The sequence below is a fragment of the Gracilinanus agilis genome, chromosome 5 (genome assembly GCF_016433145.1).
Source record: "Gracilinanus agilis isolate LMUSP501 chromosome 5, AgileGrace, whole genome shotgun sequence".
NCBI classification, from domain to species: domain Eukaryota; kingdom Metazoa; phylum Chordata; class Mammalia; order Didelphimorphia; family Didelphidae; genus Gracilinanus; species Gracilinanus agilis.
This window is the reverse complement of record NC_058134.1, coordinates 171,508,764-171,523,726: the sequence shown is the minus strand read 5'-3', so window position 1 is coordinate 171,523,726 and position 14,963 is coordinate 171,508,764. Positions and strand designations below refer to the sequence as shown.

The window sequence follows — 14,963 nt, the reverse complement described above, 5'->3', positions numbered from 1 at the left end:
GGAGGTCTTTCCAGTTCACATGGAATTCCTCCAGTTTATTATTCCTTTGAGCACAATAGTATTCCATCACCAGCATATACCACAGTTTGTTCAGCCATTCCCCAATTGAAGGACATACCCTCCTTTTCCAGTTCTTTGCCACCACAAAAAGTGCAGCTATAAATATTTTCGTACAAGTCTGTTTATTTATGATCTCTTTGGGGTACAAGCCCAACAATGGTATGGCTGGATCAAAGGGCAGGCATTTTTTTTATAGCCAAAAGGATGAAGTTTTAAAAAATTCTCATAAGAAATTGAGATCTGTGTTCCACATATGCTTTCCTCTAAATCAGTGATTCCCAAAGTGGGCGCTACCACCCCCTGAAGGGTGCTGCAGTAATCCAATGGAGTGGTGATGGCCACAGGTACATTTATCTCTCCTATTAATTGCTATTAAACTTTTATTAAAAATTAATTTCCAGGGGGCTAAGTAATATTTTTTCTGGAAAGGGGGCGGTAGGCCAAAAAAGTTTGGGAACCATTGCTCTAAATGATGCATGTTGGTCAACTGGGGCATCTTAGTGCCATGGTGGGAGCTAAGGAAGAATAGAAAAAAAAGCTTTCTGATTATGAGGTCTAAGGGAATTCTTGAGCAAGGCATTCTGTAAGTGGCTATAAGAGAAAGTCTTGTATAATTTTAGATGATCAATTTAGACTTAAACATTTAGTATAGATTGTTCAGTTCCTGGATTTTTAAGCCATTTTAGCAGAAATAATGGTTAGTCTCATATACTTTCATTTTTCCATATAGATGTTTGCAATTTAGCATGGGAAGGATGTAAGTGAAAATAGATGCTTAGTAAAGCATTTTTTCTGTCTCTCATTATCATTTTAAGGACATGTTTTAGGTCTTTGTATTTAAGTATTTGGAAAACAACAACAACAACAACAACAACAACAACAACAACACAAGCACCTGAAAGGAAATGAATAAATTAGGGATTTTTGAGTTATACATTTAAAGATGAAATTAAATTTCTATTTTTGGTGCCATTTTAAATCTTTTTAGAGATTTTAGTTAGGAATAAGGATAACTCATTCCTGATTATAAGATTCTCATAGAAGACACAAATCTAAAATTGGGCTTATAATTTGTCCAAGGGAAACAAGAAACATCATTTTGTGGGATTTTTGGTAGTGTGCTAGACTTGGAGTCAGTAAGACATGTTTGAATCCAGACACAGATACTTCCAAACTATGGGACCCCGGGAAAGTTGCTTCATCTCTCTATTTGTCAGTTTCCACCAATTGTAAAATGTGGAGATTGGATTCAGTGACCTCTCAGGTCCTTTCCAGCTCTGAATTTATGATTCTGTGATTCTGGCTATATTCAAGGTTAGCACAGGCAAGATCAGGGTCTTTTAACCTGGGGTCCCCAAGCTCCTTAAGGGGTTCATGGGTAGATTTCAAAGTGGGTCAAGGGCTACGAAGTAAAAATTCCATCTTTATTTTCACTAAACTCTAAGTGAAAGTTAGCATTTTATTTAATTATAATTAAAAAAAACATTATTTCAAGAAGAGGTCCATAGACTTTGTCGGACTGCCAAAAGGTCAGAAATACAAAAGAAGTAAAGAATTCCTGACACAGATAATTAAGCCTTTTTTACTGGCTTCTTTTGGGGAAAACAGTTAAAAAAACAACAACAGCATGTCAGGAAAAAATGGTTCTTGAATATGAAACGAAATAGGTGAAAGGCTTAGGCAGTTTGAATGTCTTTGACATGGTCACAGAGTTGGTTTATATCTTGAATCTTTGAATGAACTCTTGAACCCAAAACCATCAATCCCTTTTCCAGCACACTACCTACTTCTTGCTTTTCCATCTTTTCCTATGGGATTCAATCCCTATAGTTAACATATCCTTCTCATGAGGTGTAGATGTTCTTATTTGCCCATAGAGTAAAAACCTCAATTATTTAGATTTCATGATCATTCACATATGGTTTCGGTGGAATTTTCCCTCTGATTAATCTCTGAAAATTGTTTGCTAGGCAAATTAATAATAGAAATCAAATGAGAGGAGAGTGATGTTAAAATTTCTTAAGCTAGTAGACTATTTTCACCTAAGTGGTGTGGTAGATAGAGTTGTGGTCAGGAAGTTCTGAGTTCAAATGTGACCTAAGACACTTATTTGCTTTGTGATCATGGGCAAATCACCAAACACCTGTCTTAAACCTTGATGTCCATGCTATATAATACATTTTTAAAAATACAGGCAGCTAGGTGCCAGTGAATAAACTACAGAAGTCTAGAGTGAGATAAATCTGAGTTCAAATCCAGCCTTAGATTAGTTGTATGACTCTGGGCAAATCACTTAACCACCTTTTGCCTCAGTTTACTCATTCATGAAATGGGGATAATGTTACACCTCCCTCACAGGGTCATCATGAGGATCAGATGAGAATATTTGTAAGGCACTTTGCAAGCCTTAAAGCACTAAAAATTGTTAGCTTTTATTATTATTGATTAAAAACAGTCCTCAAAAGGTTTTTTCTTGACCTCAGTTTGTTAGCCTAGATCTGGTTATTAAATGCATTAGAATGTAATAAAAATAAATGTACAACTTCTTTTAATGCAGACTTTTTGCTGACTCAAACAGATCAAGTAATCCTTCCCCCATTTTTTTTTCCTGCTCTGCTCCTGTAGTTACTGTGAATTACTGATATGAGAATTACTAATGCAAGTAACATAACCCCTAATGTCCATGCTCACCATGCAACGTTGAAGGTATGGAGGCAATGATCCAAGCAGTTATTCTCTTTGCTTATTTGTCAGCCTTAATAGTGTTTTGTTACTTTCTTCCAAGTCTGATCTCAGCTCCCCACTAAATCTTCCTGGCTCCAGGGCAGGTGGCTCCTTTGGTGGAAGGCATTAGGAAGACCCAGGTTTCCAAATCATTGTGGTGAATTTAAATTACATGCTGGGGGACTGCATTTCACAATATTTGTGTCTGGGATGTTTTGGTTTCCTAGGAAACATCTCTGGGATGTGAAAGCTCAGAGCTAATATGTAGAACTTAACCTCCCCTTCCCCCATTACCTTTTAAAATCACAATTGAGTGGTTTGTGTTATAGAGGCTGTTGTCTTGTGTTGCAGAGAGTGTTTTTTTTTTTTTTCATTTTTATCTGTGATTTTACCAGGGCAGGTCTTAAATTTTTGTCTATCATCAGCAAGCCATTTAGGCTAATCAGATCATGGACAGGGAGTTAGAAGGGTCCTCAGAGATCATCTGGACCAGCACCCTTAATTTTGCAAGTGAGATAACTGCTGCCTGGGGAGGGCAAGCTACTTTCCTAATTTCATATAGATCAGTGATTCCCAAAGTGGGTGCCACCGCCCCCTGGTGGGTGCTGTAGCAATCCAGGAGGGCAGTGATGGCCACAGGTGCATTTATCTTTCCTATTAATTGCTATTAAAATTGTAAAAAATTAATTTCCAAGGAACTAAGTAATATTTTTTTCTGGAAAGGGGGCGGTAGGCCAAAGAAGTCTGGGAACCACTGATATAGATAGTAGGTAGCAGAACACTCTAATTTGAAACCCTGTCCTCTCTACTACTGTCCTACCAAACATTACAAATGAGATCTGTGGTTAGTAATAGCTGGCATTTTATCATGTTTCCAGATTTACAAAGTGCTTTACAAATATTATTTCATTTTGTCCTTGCAACAACCCTAGGAGGTTGGTATGCAATTACTATAATCTCCATTTTACAGATGAGGAAAATGAGGCAAGCAGAGATTAAAGGGCTTGTCCAGGGTCACATAGCTAGCTCCTGAGGCTAGATTTTAACTCACATTTTCCTTAATCCTAATTTAGTGCTCTATCCAGTGGACCATCTACTTGTTCTTGGTTGTTATTGGTGATGGTGGTGTCGTGTGTGTGTGTGTGTGTGTGTGTGTGTGTGTGTGTGTGTGTGATATCTGTTAGAACTAAAAGTGGCGCAAGACATCATATCATATATATTTTTTATATCTTTTATTTTTTCACTGTGTTTTGTCTTTATTTTATTCCAATAACAAATTACGCATAAGTTATCCACAGTTACATGATTTAGGTTGTCTCTCCCCTCTCTTCCCTCCTGCCTCCCCGAGTTGCCAAGCAATTTCACTGGGTTCAAATATATTTTTAAAATTTTTGTTAATAGAATTCATTTCCAGGTATCACAGTCCTTTCTCCCCTCCACACCTCACAGAAGGCATCATCCAGTAGACAGAGAGAAAGAGAGAGAGAGAGAGAGAGAGAGAGAGAGACACAGAGAGAGAGATTATGTCTTTCATGTTTCCATTTCTCAGTTCATTCTCTGGAGCTGAACATCACAAGTTATTCTTCAAATATTAACTCTGTAGCTGTATATAATGTCCTCTTGGTTCTACTCATTTCATTCTTCATTATCTCATGTAGTTCTTTCCAAGTTAAAAAGAAACAACTGCTCATCATTTCTTAGAGTGTAGTAGTATTCCATCACAATTACATACTACCATTTGTTCAGCCATTCCCCAATTGATGGGCATCCCCCTCGATCTCTAGTTCTTTGCTACCACAAAGAGATTTATTATAAATATTTGAAACATAGATGCTTTTCCTTTTCCCCAGTCTCCTTAGAAAACAGATGGGCCTAAGGGTATACAAATTTATACCCTGGACATAATTCCAAATTGCTCTCCAAAATGGTTGGATCAGTTCACAGTTCCACCAACAGTGTAATATGTGTCCCCATTTTCCCACATTGATCATATCATATTTCTAAAAAAATATTTTAACAACTACGTTTTAATATAATTGTTCTCCTCCCCAGTTCTATGCATTTTATGCACTTAAAAATATTATTTTGAAACAGCTATGTAGCACAATGGATAGAGTGCCAGCCCTGGAGTCAGGAGGACTTTGGGTTCAAATCTACCTTCAGACACTTATTAGCTGGGTGACTCTAGGAAAGTCACTTAAGCCCTATTACCTAGGTTTTTGCTGCTCTTCTGTCTTGGAATGGATACTAAGACAGAGGGAAAAGGTATAAAAATCAAAAACATTACTTTAAGAAAGAATCCATAGATTTTTATCAGATTGCCAAGGGATCTATGACACAAAAAAGAGGCCAGAAGCCCTAATAGGATTCCCCTCTTGTATTATAGATCAGAGAACTGAGGCATTTGGCACCTGGATAAATAGCTAATAAGCAGTAGATTTAAACCTAGGTATGCTGAATCCAAGCCCAGCACTGCTTGGCCTGAGTACAGAGTATTCTGGCTCTGAACTGTTTTGAGAAAATGTGATGGGTTGATTTCATATCTTAATTGCTGGCAATACTGTCTCCTAATTCTAGAATGTTGAATAATATACTTTTGGTCAAGATACTATATTTTAAATAAGTGATTAAATTTTATGGGAAAAGATGTTGATCTTTTGATATGAATACCAGGTATTACCTAGAATATGGTAATAAACGTAAAAAATTAGGGTGAAAACTGAATACAACTAGGTAAAAAATGGAATACGAAACCATGATCATTACTGTATTATAGTTAGGTTCAAATAGTGGTCTTCCCTTGGTGAGAGAGATGATAACTTAGAGCTTCTTAATCTCTGCATTCCACATGACCTACATTGTAGTGGGAATTCCTGTTGAGGTACTAGTTCAATTAGATGCCTTCTAAGTTCTCTTTCAACTCTCAGATTCGGAGTCTCTGTCTATGAAAAACCTTGCTAAATAATAATTGAGAGAGGGGCAGCTAGGTGGCTCAGTGGACAGAGAGCCAGGCCTGGAGATGGGAGGTCCCGGGTTCAAATTTGCCTTCAGATACTTCCTACCCGTATGAGCCTGGGCAAGTTACTTAACCCCGATTGCCTAGCCCATGCCACCCTTCTGTTTCAGAATTGATACTAAAACAGAAAGTAAGGATAAAAAGCAGTAACTGATATACCATTACAATGTGTCAAAGAGGAGTCCAAGTGAATAACTTAGAATTCATTCACGGTATCTTAGCCCAGAGCCTCACGCAGCAGATATAAGTTGAATAGATGAATTTATTTTTATTAGTATCACAATTTGTCACTTGATGCAAGTCTCTGGGCAAAATCATCATTAATATTCTAAGGCTGGTTTTACTGTTTCTGTTTCCCCCAGATACTACTAGTACCTCTACAACCAGTTCAACATGAAGACTAAGGTTTTTTTAAATTGTGTCAGGAATGGAAGAGAAGTGAATAGTTAAGCGGCTTCCCAAAGCAAATAGGGTTTATCTACTCCACAGGCTTGTTGTGCCAGAGATTTGTTTCTGAATAGTCGCTGTATGTGGGGGGTTACTGGTACAGCTTTCCTGTTGGTATTATATTTATAAATCATACAATGTGTTCCCAGAGCCAGTTTTAATTAGAGCACACATTTCTACTCCCAGTGGAAAGCGTTTTGCAAGTAACTAAGCTTGGTAATAGAGAGGAGAGGGATGTTTCTAAATAAGACACTCTAATCCACTTACATATAAATCAGTAATTTTATATTTTATAATAATAAAAATGGAGGAAGAGAAGAGAGGGAAATAAGCATGTATATGGCATCTACTATGTGCCAGGCACTGTGGTATAATGTAGAGACAACTGGACTTAGAACCAGAAAGCCAAGTTTTAATTCAACATTTCACTGCTCTATACCTTAATTTCTTCCTCTGGAAAGTGAAAACTATAGAATTTCTCAGATCTTTTGGAACTCCAAAATCTATTTTTTAATAGGACCTTTAAGACCTACCTCCTCTGCTCTGTGTAAATACTTATGTGACCATGGGCAAATCCCTTAACCTCTTTGACAATCAGTTTTCTCATCTATCAAATGGGGATGATCTTTCCTGCTTTATCTTCTATACAAGGTTGTTAAGTGAAGAGAATATAAATGGTAAAGATCCATGTCAGTGTGATTTATCATAATCTCAGTAAAGCTCTTCCATGATAATGCTGGTAAAACTGTGTCAACTTCAAAGGCAGGCTGCTTGGTACATGCTGTTAATTTTTCTGCTTTGGGAAAGACTCCTCCAGGAACTCCAACCTCAGGGAATTAAGAAAGCAAGAAAATTATTTTAAAATGAATGAATCTGTTGGTAAACTAATCCAATATTTCCAAGAAACAGACATTGATGCAGAAGAAGTCAATTCTATTTTATGGATTTAGGAGTTCTAGGAAACCTTGCAGCCATTATGGCCATGTTCTGTTTTCTGTACAGAATTGATTTATTTTAATTTTTCAGTTGTACAAAGATTTTTTGAGGGGAGTTGAGGGGTAGAGTATGAATACTTAGGTAAAACCTACATACATCATTTTGAAAACATGTTGTTCAGTTGTTTCAATTATGTCTGACTCTAGTAACTCCATTTGAGATTTTCTTGGCAAAGATACTAGACTGACTTGCCATTTCCTTCTCCAGATCACTTGACAGATGAAGAAACTGAGGCCAGCTCAGGGTCATGTCGCTAGTGAGTGTTCTGAAACTAGATTTGAATTTAAGTCCTCCTGATCCTAGGCCTGTCTATGGCACCACCTACTGCTTTTGAAAACCTTTTATAGGGAGCAGTTAGGTGGCTCAGTGGATAGAGAACCAAAGCTGGGAATAGGAAGTCCTGGGTTCAAATGTATATTCAGAAAGGTCCTGGCTCTAGGCAAGTCACTTACCTCCAGTTGCCTAGCCCTTACTACTCTTCTGCCTTAGAAATGATACCTAGTATCAATTCTAAGACAGAAGGCAAGTGTTCACATAAAAGAAAAACATATTATAAAACATTAAAATCATAAGTCAAAAATATTAAAAAGTAATCAGCCACACAAAATGGAATACCAGTGATGGCTCTTCATGTCTCCAATTCTCCATAAAAAGAATTCAGGATCTTCCAGGAAGCACACCATGGTGATGGTGAACAGAGTATTTCAGAAAACACTGGAAAATTACTTGTCTCCTTGACTTCTGTCTCTCCCTTTTCCAATTTATTCCTCACACCAGTGCCAGAGCAATTTTCATAATGCAAAAATCCAATTACATAGTCTCCTTGCTCAAAAACCTCCAGCTTTCTCATAAATCCCACTATTTACTGAATACAATATAAGCTATTTAGCATGGTGTTCAAGGTCTTCCACAGTGGACCCCCAGCCTATCTTTCCTGTCCCATTATACATTGCTCTCCTTAACACACACTATGTTCCATTCAAGTGGGAATTCCTTGGCATTCCCTAATCTTGCCTGGCCCCTTCCAATCTCTGTAACTTTGTGCACTGACAGACCTCTTACCTAGAGTAGTCTCTACACACATTGCTCTCCAATGAAATCCTTGTCTACCTTTTAGCCCAACAAATTCAGTGGAACTAGCATTTATTAAATCCCTTCTGTATACAGAGCAATAATTAATTAGGAATTCTGGCACCTGAAGGAGACTCAGTGAGTAGACTAAACAACAAGTAATCTTAGGGGGAAAGATTTGCTTTGGGCATATTGAGTTTGATGATCTGATGGGAGATATTTAGGAGGCATTTGGGGATGGTATTCAGAATAGAGATTAAAGCTAGATATCTAGATTTGAGAATCATATCCTTAAGGAACAAAATGGTGCTTTTGGAAACAGAAACAATCACTAAGAGAGTCTAGAGAGAGAAAAGAAGAAAGTCTGGGAAAGATCTGGGAGATACTGTATTCCGATTACTAAACTAGCTGGATTGTATTACATTGATCTGTATACTTGTTTTATTGCCTTTACTAGAGAATAAGCTCCTTGAAGGCAAGAACCATGTCTTAATCCATTCTCCATGAATTATTTCACCCATATAGCTCTAGCACCTAGCATTTTCATTGTTGTTGTCCATTCATTTCAATTGTGTTCGACTCTTCCTGACCCCATTTGTGGTTTTCTGGGCAAAGATACCGGAGTGATTTGCCATTTCCTTCTCCAGTTAATTTTACAAATGAGGAAACTGAGGCAAACTAGGTGAAATGACTTGTCCAGGGTTCCACAGATAATAAGTGTCTGAAGCAAGATTTCAACTAAGGAAATAAGTCTTTCTGACTTCAGTCCAGGCACTCTATCCACTGCACCATCTAGTTACTCCCAGTACCCTATTACAGTACATTGAAAATAGTACTTGTGAAATGAAAGCAATTGAATTTGTTTATTATTCTGATGGTTATACTTCTTTTCTCTTTGAAAGGCTCAGATATACCTCTATGAACTCAGTCCTTTAACCAAACTAATGTTTTATATTCCCTTTACATTCCTGCCCCTGAACTTTTGCCCTTGCCCTTGCCTCCAAAAATGCTCTCTTTCCTTTTTGTCTTAATTTTAAAATGTATTTATTTGTTTATTATATTACAATTCCTAGGTACCCCCCACTCCACCCTCCCCACACTATAGAAGGCAACATTTGACAAATATATGTAGATATAAAACAATGTCTTTCTTGCTTCTGTTTATTATTTTTTCTCTCTCGAGGTAGACATACCCAAATCATTTTTCAAACTATTTCTGTTGCTTGTACATAATGTTCTCTTAGTTCTGCTCGTTTCACTCTTCACATTTTCATGTAGGTCTTTCCAGATGTTTGTAAAAAATTAAGCTAAGGAATTATCTTGCTCCTTTCACTTCTTTTTTCATTCTTTTGCTTTGAGGTTTACCTAAAGTCTCTCTTCTGTAAAGTTTTCTCCAACCTCTCTAACCCACAACCACTTCTCTCCTCTGTGTTTGTCCTCTGTACCACTCAAAGCTATGCAGAATTTTTAAAATTAAAATGAAACTTATCCAGTACAACGGTCCTTCTTCTTTTTAAAGGAAGTAAAAACAATGATCCAAGGTTAACCAGTCAGTCAGGCCCAGCTCCTAGTTTTCTAACTCCCAGGTAATATGACATGTACTGATTTAGCACTTTTATGGCATGGGCTATTGTTATGTAGATATTTACATATTAAACAACCTTCCCAATACTTCTGTAGGTTCAGATACTACATCTTAAGGGTAGTCAAAATTCTCTTTCTGTTCTTGGCACCTTGAAAAATTACTGCCTTAAACTTTTTTTTTAAGTTAGGCCTATTATTTCCTTGGTCTCCCAGTAAGGAAACTCTCCTTTCTGAGGTAGATCCTCACCTGCTTTGCAGCTCACAGTCTCAGAGAGTTTCCTGCATCACTATAAGTTTATTAGTGCCAGTGCTCACACTACTGATATATGTCAGAGCTGAGACCTGACTGGGAGGCAAGCTACTTCTTGCCACATGCATGGGAGCTATAAAATAAATGTTTGTTGAAAATTGGTAAAGATGATGTTGACATCAAGGACATGTAACTATATGGAAGATTAGAGATGTCACATCTGAAGAATGGGAAGAGCTGTGACTAGACAAGAGTTTTGGGGAACTGATCAAAGCTGTCATTTATCAATTTGATTAAAAAGGCTCATTTCCCTACCCAAGGTCCTAAAAAGCAAGCCATCCCATGAAGATAATCGGATGCCATTTTTCCCCCTGACTGGTCTAAATGTTGTGCTTTCTTTATCATTCCTCCAGTAACCATTTATTCAAACCTTTGATAATAGGATAAATAAGAATTATTAGAATGGAAAAAATGATACCATTGCTAAACTTGTTTTCTTTTTTTCATAAAGGATCTCTGGCTGCATTCTAAAAAAGCTTAAGTATTTACCATATTGGAAAATGACATTGTGAACAAATATATCATGCCAAGAAGAAAATAAATCTAAGTAACTTAGTACATAAGCCTCCTTTATAAAGTGGCAGCTTATACATTAGTATACATTCCCAAGAAATACCAACCAGACCATTGAGGAAACAAATGTATAAAAGCTGAGACCTTGATTATAAAACTTTTCTCAGAAGTGCCATAGGTGGATTTCTTATGACTAAAAGGTGTTTTGTGATACTACTAGTTATGTAGGATAGTGTAGAGATCTTTGGGCTTGGAGTTAGAAAAAGCTGAGTTCCATTCTTGCCTCAGACAGTAACTCTATAACCTTGTGCAAGTCACTGGGTCTCAGTTTGCCTTAATTATCTTATCTGTAAAGTAGAAATGATAATAGCATCTTCGTCCCAGGGTCCCTGTGAGGATAAAGCAAGATAATATCTGTAAAACATTTTGTAAACCTTAAAATGCTATGTACATATTAACTATTTTGTCATCATCATTATCATCATTATTATTACAAGTAGCATCTCTGGAACTTTTGAGTTATGTTGCCATATACCCGGGAGGAATACTTTTAAGTAGCAGAGACATTTAGGGCATCCTTAGTGTTCTCATGAAGCCCTATTTCGGGGGGGAGGGATCGTAGAGAGAAAATCTTGAGGGTAATGCTAAGGTGGAAGCCTTTGAGCTCATGAGATTAGCCAAGGGCTTATTAGGGTAGCACCATAATCACAACTTGGGCATTTCTTGATGATTTACTCAGTCTATCCTGGGTTGTTATTTCATGGGCAGGATCATAAGTGTACTAGATAAACCAAGTAAAGGATTTTTCTCTTTCCCTCCCATCCACTAAGATTAAAACAGGCTTCCATTCACCCAGGGGACATTATGCAAAATAATATAACAATATGAAAATGCATAATACCATCACCCCACACACACACAAGGGCACCAGGGCAAAGTAGATGAAATGTAAAGATTTCTTCTAGTCCCATATCATAAATACATGAAACATATATGATTTCAGAAACACAGGGAACTCCCAGGGTGGAAAATCCCTCAAGCCATTCTAACAATATCCTAAGTAAATAAATCCTGGGGGAATTGTCTATTCAAAATTACACATGGACTTTTGACTTGACTTATGAATAGGCTTTGGTAACTCATAACTTGCTTTAAATATTTTGAATTGACAATCTTTTATATTTATACCGCTCTCATTTCCAAAGATAACCTTCCTTCTGCATTACATCAAGAGCCAGCTCCTCAAACAAAGTATTGATGGAAGGAAGGAAAGATAGACATGTCAACCAAGTCTGACAGCACAGTCCATGTTCCACACAGCCTGCAGGCTATTCAAAGAAGGGTTAATTTTTTTCTAGTCAAATCTAACTCTTTATGACCCCATTTCTGAGTTTCTTGGCAAAGATACTGGGGTGGTTTGTCATTTCCTTCTCCAGCTCATTTTACAGACGGGGAAACAGAGTTAAATGACTTGGCTAGAATCATGAGACCAGATTTGAATTCATGAAGATGAGTCTTCTTGATTCCAAGCACACTGTGCCATCTAAATGCCCCATTCACAGAAGGGAGTAGAGCAAATTTTCTACTGTCTTCTTCAGCACCAAATTTGGTCATTAAAATTATGTGACATTCAGGGTGCTTAGAGATTTTTAGAACCATGATTTTTAAGATTAATGTGTAAGAGAAAGACTAAGTGGTTAGTCTCCCTTAAAGAGAAAAATGATAGAATCACAGACTTTTAGCCCTGGAAGGGACCTTAGCAATCATGCTTACTAGTATTATCATTTTTCTCAAGTGTATGTTGACTGAATGGAAATCTAGAAATTCAGGCTTTGAGATAACCATTGCAGCTAAATGAGCACTTGCACTATTATTAACTTTAATAAAATATCTGCCTCCCTAAGCAGTACAAGTTACTTAACCAATAGCAAATTGACCCAAATCTCTTATAAAAGCCTGAGCTGTTCAAATTTTGCTTTTGGAAATACTGCGTTAGTCACTAAATTATACATTTCTGATTCAAGAAGGTCATAGAGGCCCTCTTTGCTCTACGCCACAGAATGCCCATTTGCAATCATTCATTGTCCAGTGGTTGGTTGAAAAATGGGAATATATGGCAAAGTAAAAATGAAACAGTAGGAGAGGAAGGCCTTAGAAATGGCTGGAGATAGATGAATTGTTATTTTCAAGGACATCAAATGGGAATTTCAGAACTGTTCAGCTGAGCTTCTGTTGGTGCTTATTTATACTGTTCAAATATCTCATTTCTTACGTGTCACTCCTCTGTTCAAGAAGCTTAATTGATTCCCTATTTCCTCTAGGATCAAATATAAGATCCCTGGTTTAACATGTGGCCATCCATGTCTGCAATGTGTGTGCCTAATTATCACTGTAGTATAAGTTTGTGCCCACTCTCCTCACCAAGCACTACGTATGTTGGCAGGAGAATGTGCCTCAGATTTGTGTGGGAGGAATATTTTGTAGCTATTGATTTTACTATAACATCTTTGTAAATGACTTTGCAAAGAACTAATTGTGCCTATTGGTTTACTGTTAATGGGAAGCACACCAGCAGGCTGAGCTATAATTTTAGGAGTGGGTACAAAGGATACTCCTCTTCAACCTTGAGGCAGCAGCCACCCTCTGGGGTGCCAACCCAAAAGTACAAGTGCAAATTGGAGAAGCTTCCCAGGGAGAGTGTCAGATCAATTTATCAGTTAGAAAAAAAATCAGCCTTTTGAGATAAGAGCCATAATGATTTGGATTTTTAATTATCTGGCCAAACATTTAATGTTGATTCTAGAGTTCTTATCCTATTTGATTTATCGATTCCATTCCAGGAGAAAATGTTGCATAGCTTGCTTGGACAAAGTGTCTTTTATTTACCATGAAGCCTCTTGGGTAATCTAGTTTTGTTTTGTTTTCTTTTGCAGGGATTTTGACAACTACCCTTTTTTACATTGTGCTTTATATCTGTAGAAAGGTAAAAACCCTCATTTTTGGGGGCAGCTGGGTAGCTCAGTGGATTGAGAGTCAGGCCTAGAGACGGGAGGTCCTAGGTTCAAATCCAGCCTCAGACACTTCCCAGCTGTGTGACCCTGGGCAAGTCACTTGACCCCCATTGCCCACCCTTACCATTCTTCCACCTATGAGACAATACACAGAAGTTAAGGGTTTAAAAATGTAAAAAAAACCCCTCATTTTTATGATAAATTCCCATTGACTCCCCAGTATGATTGAGCTATCAACATCTTTAGGATTTTCTAACTCTTGCAGGATGTGAGAGGTGGTTGAAGTATTGAGGGTGGTGCTTTAATCTTGATGGAATCTTGTTTTCTCACAATCAGGACAGCAAAATAAACCAAAGGAGATATGTGTTTAGTACTACTTAAAAAAATCTATTTTGTACAAAATGAAAAAAGACATTGGCATCATATTACGACCATGAATGTTACCATTCATGGTAGAGTGAGCAAGGTGTGCTGTCTTTGCCCTATTTTAGAGGTAAATAACATAGAGCAACATTCTAGCTTAATCCTTGATAATAAGCACACACACATGTATATTTTTCTATGTTTATCAGCTAAATAACTTGCTCAGGGTCACACAGCTAATATATATCAAAGGATAGACTTGAACCCAGGTCTTTATGACTCAGAGGATAGCCTTCATTCCACAACAAGAAGTTGCCTTTTGCTTGAAATGTAATCTATCATTTTTTTTTACTAATTTGTACCCTTAAAAAATAATAGCATAATTACATGTCCCCCTTCAATTCAATGTCCCTCTTTAGCTCTGCTCCTGATTTCCCTGGCCTCCTTCAAGTCTAGGCTAAAATTATGCCTAAACTTTTAGAAGTCTAGAAAAATTAAAAAAAAAAAACAGCAAGTAGCCCATTTGGCTAGATTCTAGGGAGTATCAGAAGTGAGATTTGAATTCAATCCTGTTTGACTCCAAGACCAGTACTATTCCTTTAGCCCCACCTGCTTCAATCCTCATTTTATCATGACTATGACTCGCTAATAGCCCATAGTGATGTGACTCTGAAGTATGTACTATGAACAACTTGCTACAGGAGTTTGAAATTGCTTTCCTGGAGCTTATATATCAGTATGGGGCCTCAAACTGAATGAAATGTCCATTTGATTTAGGATTTGTACAGGAACTACCTTGGTGTATTGGGTTAGTTACAGGACAATTGTTTAATGAAATGTCGGAATGTGCCCTGGATACTAAATGCCA

The 14,963-nt window shown here is 37.3% G+C and overlaps 1 protein-coding gene across 1 annotated transcript in view; it reads left to right on the top strand.

The window, feature by feature from the left end:
- Positions 1-14,963, top strand: part of CAMK1D (calcium/calmodulin dependent protein kinase ID) — a 484,315-nt gene that overhangs the window by 327,725 nt on the left and 141,627 nt on the right. The window lies entirely within an intron of this gene.